The following is a 6,000-nucleotide window of genomic DNA, read 5'->3' as shown; positions in this document are numbered from 1 at the left end:
CAGTTATCATTACTATGCCCCTTACTGCAGCGAGACCTGGACTGTGTATCAGCGAGACATAAGATTCCATCAGCAATGTCTCCACCGCTTCCTTCGGATTCAATAGGAGGACAATCAAACAAACAATCGCGTCCCTCTTGAAAGCCAGCTCACAAGCATTCAGGCAAAACTCCAACAAAATCAACTTCGATGGACTGGACACCGTGTCCTGATGGCCGAAAACCCAACAGATCCTGTTTTCCCAACTCTCAGATGACCAATGTTCCGGGGAGAAGAGAGAAAATGCTTCAAAGACGCTCTAAAGCTCTCTTGGAAGTGTGGCAGCATTGACATTAATGGCTGGGAGGAGCTTGCTACTAATCATTCAGAATGGCGACAAATCGTCTATCAAGCTGCATCATGCTTCGAGTCACAACGTCTTAATGATGAGGCAGAGCAGCAGCAGCACAGAATTAAAGCAAAGGAAGGAAACCCCAAACTCCGGATCCCACTGCCTCGTGGGATGTTCTGACCCAATGATCTGTGGGTCAAGAATTGACCCATTCGGTCACATGAAGACCAATGGCAGAAACTCACGACCCTGAGTATATGTCATCCTCGAACTGAGGGATAGCCACCCGAAGATGATGAATAGCTACTGAGTAAGGCAGTGAGGTACCGGGGGGGCAGCCACTGACTTTTAAGCCAGTATGAATCAGTGTCTAACGGGGGGAGGGTGGAGAGGGCAGCAGATTCATGGGGGGGAAAGTATAGCTCCCTGTATAGACCAGAACAGGAAAGAAACTTAGTTATAATGACAAACCGGTGAACATGCTTCTCAGGGGTAATTCTCAGAGAAAATTCTGCCCACTAAAACCTTTCTAAATGGTTTCAGCCCACAGAGTGCAGACTATTCATTGCTTTTGTTCAAATTCACATTCTGTGGTATTCAAACAAAATCACCGCACGATCCTGAGATCAGTATGGAGCAGAATTCAAGAAAAGCTCGATCAGTCACAGCACGGTCTCTATAAACGCTGCAGCATTTTTACCATCTGCATCAGTCATACAGAGTGGTCACCAGTGCTGGGGGGTGGGGGGGGTGGGGTGTGTGTGTGTGTGTGTGTGTGTGTGTGTGTGTGTGTGTGTGGACTGAAGGTCATTAGCAGGGGCTTTGTTCATGTTCCTGAGGCCAGTTCAAGATTCAGCTGCTATTTTGAGGAATCAGGGTCGCTTTTATTTGTGGAATTCGGGATCTACAAACCCATTCAGACGGACACTGATCCAGATGTCCAAGAAAAAGCTACTTTCACCGTTACTCCCAATTTTCCCCAGGCCACCCTCCACAGGGATTGATTCGTGCTCAGCCGATGTTCTGCCAGCACCTAACTACCTTCTGGTATCTCAGACAAGTGGTTGTTCCTTGTGGCGAGTGTCTGGTGCACACATATTGATGTATTTTACAAGCGGTGTGATCGGGGTGGGTGGGTTGGGGGGGGGGGGGGGGGGGGGGGGGGGGTGGCAGGTGAGCACCTTTATTCATCTAGAAAACTGACCAAGACCAGTGCGGACCAGAGCGGCAACCCAGGCACTTGCTTCAACATGGAGTTAAAGGGCACCAGCAAGTTTACCTGGGCAGGGAGAGAGCCAAATATGGGCCTACCCTTGCCCAACCTTCCCACACACAAAAGTAGTTTCCAGCAGGAATCACTGTGCAAAAACCGGCAGCATGAACCCTGGGCATGTTTCATTCGCTCCTTCTAAACCAGGGACACTGCTGCTGATCATATTGCCTTGGTTGAGATCAATTGGTACAGCACAGAGTGGGGTTCAAACCGGGGCTGTTCCTGGTGTTTAGGATTCAGTGCCACAAGGGTCGGCGTGTCTTACAAGCTGTACAATCAGGGGAGTGAACAGATCTATTCATGAATATGACTGATTGAGACCAGTAGTCGCCACAAATAGGCATCAGAGCATCATTTCAGATACTTGCCTCCACATGGGATTAGCTTCTGCATAAGGAAGCACCATAACTGTCAGAACGTAAGGATTCTTTTAATTCAATCGTGGGATGTGAGCATTACTGATCATTTGTTACCGATCCCTAATTACCCTTGAAAAGCTGATGGTGAGCTGCCTTCTGGAATGCAACCGAACGCCTTTATAAGTCATTTCAGAGGGCGGACAAGAGTCATGCACATTGCTGAGATAAAGGCAAAAAACTGCGGATGCTAAAAATCTGAAACAAAAACAGAAAATGCTGGTAAAACTCAACAGGTCTGACAGCATCTGTGGAGAGAGAAACAAAGTTAACGTTTTGAGTCCCAAGCTCTGACGAAGTCACACAGACTCAAAACGTTAGCTCTGTTTCTCTCTCTCCACAGATGCTGTCAGACCTGCTGAGTTTTACCAGCATTTTCTGTTTTTATCTCAAGTGCATTGCTGTTGATCTGGAGATACAGGTAGGCCAGACCAGGTAAAGATGGCAGATTTCCTTTCCGAAAGGATATTCATGGACCAGGTGGATTCTTACAACCATCCAGTAATTTTGTGGTCACCATTACCGAGACTAGCTTTTCATCCCAGATTTACAGAATTAATTGAATTTAAATTCCCAGCCAGGATGGTGGGATTTGAATTCATGCCTCCCAGATCATAGTCCAGGCCTCTGGGTACTAGTCCAGTAACATAACCATTAAGCTACTGTACCCCCAATGCTCAAGGAAGGTGCATTCATAACATGGCCAAACAGGCTAAGTATCAACCTGCAAATTCTTCCAGCACATAACGTCAATGGCAGGCGGTAAGAGCGGGAGAGATACCTGGTCAGCCATGTGATGGAAAGAAAGTTGGAGCCTCAATCACTATCCATAGCTCCAGGCTACAACACGCATGTAAAAGTGCATGTTGCCATAGCAACTCAGCCTCCCTGAGTATAACACCACCACAACCACCCCCAAAGTTGCTCAGTAAGCAGCCCCTGCAATGAAATCAAACATGGCAGAAAAGGTTAACTAATATTCAATGCACCACTCATACCATTAGGCATAAATATGGACAGTTTAATCAACGTTTTAATGATGGTACACTGGCAGCATTTTTCCTTCAGCCACTAGGTCTTCATATTATGAGGATAAGCAATTATAACCTCCGACAGAGCAGGTCCCCAAACTGGAATCGTGGCTGATCACTTGAAACCACACCGATGTGAAGCTGGAATCATTCCTGGATCATCAATTTGATGTCAGCCCAAGAGACTCAACACTGTCATCTAATATGAAGAAAATGTTCCTGCCAGCAATCAGTGTAAATTACGTTCACCATGTTAATGCTACCAGACCCAAACACTGCCATCAAAATGGATGATGCTGCAGGAGCTGTTTGACTGGCAGCAAGAAACAAACACACAGAAATTCCATCAATAAGTAATTTCTGATGTCTCGAGCGCCTTTAAGCTGGTTTCTAATAAACAGTAATCTTTTATAAATACAAGTGAATGAGTGGAGCCAGCAAGCAGCAGAATTCTCACTAGTGTAACACATTCTGTGCCCATGGTCCATGGTGCTCCCCTTATTATGAACAGTCAGTTCTCACACATTGTAGCAAATGTGTGAGCTGCTCCCCACAACAGCTCAAAGCTGCAACAAAAGATTTAAAGCTCCCCCAGTTTATTCATCTCCAAACACAGAGAACATAGGAACAGGACACCATTCAGCCCCTCAAGCCTGTTCTCACATTCAACGAGATCAATGATTGATCTTCACCTTAACTCCATCCACCCACCTCGGCTCCATGTCTCTTCATACCTTTGACTAACACAAACCTACTAATTGCAAACATAAAATGATCAATTGAGGAAGCATCTACTGCTTTTGGTGAGAGAGATTTCCATTCTTGAACCCCCTTTGTGTGAAGGACTGTGTTTTAGCCTCCCCTCTGAATGGTCTGGCTGTGATTTCAAATATGTCCCCTGGTCTTAGACAACCCCAGCAGCAGCAGCAAATATTTCGCTTTCTCTCTCTACCCTGTCAATGCCTTTCAAAATCCTAAAAGCCTCAATCAAATCATCTCTTAACCTTCTATATTCCAGGGAATTCAAGTTAAATTCTTGTAATCTCTTGTCATTATTTAACTCTTGGAGCCCTAGTAACAACCTGAGAATCACATCAATACCTAATGCTGCTTTGATTAAAAGCTGATACTGAATGATAAGGTTTCATTTCACACATTCCCCAAAATCATGCTGATCCTCTTAATGTTACTCTATCAGCAATGCCAGCAATACTAATGACATTTGATAACATCACACAATTATAATTCACAACGCTACATCTTTCAACATTATTTTCATAACCCATGCTGATGAGGCCACATATCATTCTAATTACTTGTTCCCTGAAAAAGTGTTTATTTCTTCCAAATCTAGCTCACAGTGTCTCCAGCTGCACAGCAACTGATACACACAGGAATATAGCTGTCCTATTATTTAATTAATTTAACCAGATGGTATGAATCCTGAAGATACTTGGAACATGTTTTGCATCATGGGCATATAAACATGGGAACGGAGGGCACGAAGAGCAGGAAGTGAAGCAATGGAGGGGGCAAATTCTCTGCATTTGTCTGGTACCTGTTATTGCCCAGTTCATTCCCCACTCCACATCCTGGAACTGTCCCCGGTGTCCCCACACCTTCAGAAGTGGTTTAACACGAGACCCAGTGAAGGGTCGCTGCAGCCCATAAGCTGTGAGTAATGCAGACACATTACACAAAAGCTCAATCTCTGTCAAAAGGGTCCAGGATCAAACATTTAAAAGGCAAAATTTAATTTTGGCCAAAGCAAACCACTTAAGTTCACAGGCAGAATGAGGTTTGGGGTTGCCTACCATAGATATCCCTTTAAATATCACATCAAGTACAAAATATTTCATCTTAACACTAAAGTCATAAACCTTGGGCTAGAAGCTCAAAAAGACTCCCCTCTCCCAAATCCTCAGAGACCCCACTTTCCACATCACAGCACGTCCATACCCAGAACTAAGTGTTAGCCAGTAACGCTGGGAGAGTGTCTCTCACACACACACACACACACAAACATTTTGAACTGCCGTCTGTTTTTATGCCATTCTCTATCTTGACCTCCCGCACCTTGAAAAGGCGAATTATAAACGCCTAAGGAGAGTGCTACGGAGCATCTGTATCCTCAAAACGATCGACTGATTGACGAGAGTATATCAAATATTAAACCAATGTATCTACAAGGCAACTGCACCTTAAAAGTCAACCAAAATAACTGCCCTCAAATGAACTCCTCAAATTAATGTAAAACATCTAAATGCAAAAATGAGAGGTACAGCTCATCGGCTCACAGTGTGCAACGAAAGACTTTATTATGTAAACACATATATAAAGACTGACAATTTGTAAGGTGGTAGGAACTCAAACCCTCCCTTGTCAGTAATGTCAAAGGCTGCTTGAGAACACAGCAGCCCAAGAGCAGCACTGGGATTAGGTGCCAGCTGTTAAAAAGCACAGTCTACTCCTTACCGAGGCTCCAATTCACTACGTGGTGATTGCATTTCATTGCAATGTACACAAACCTACTCACCTCCTTCTTGACTGTACGCAGCAACCTCTGACGCATCTCTGCCTCTGTTGCATGAGGAAAGATTGTTTTAAACAGAAAAAAAAAGCAAGTGAACAACAAAAGCGCAATAAGCAAACGTTATTGTTTTAAGTGCATGCATATATAAAATCCCGACTGCTGCGTGACTGTTATCTGATATTTGACCCTACCTGCTGTAGCTGTCGCCATGTTCCAGCAGCTATAGACCGATTCCTTTGCTCTCCAGCAAAATCTGCAGCCCAGGTTTTCTTTGATTGACAGCTGGTCCCCGTGACGTCAGCGCCTCTATGATACATACCCCCGGGCGCCCTTGATTGACAGCTCAGGTTATCACAGGCGTGAGAGCCCAGATTTAAAGACACACTTGCCTGCCCTTCTTTCACTCATTTTTAATT

Source organism: Carcharodon carcharias, chromosome 13 (genome assembly GCF_017639515.1).
Source record: "Carcharodon carcharias isolate sCarCar2 chromosome 13, sCarCar2.pri, whole genome shotgun sequence".
Taxonomy (NCBI): domain Eukaryota; kingdom Metazoa; phylum Chordata; class Chondrichthyes; order Lamniformes; family Lamnidae; genus Carcharodon; species Carcharodon carcharias.
This window is presented reverse-complemented; position numbering follows the sequence as displayed.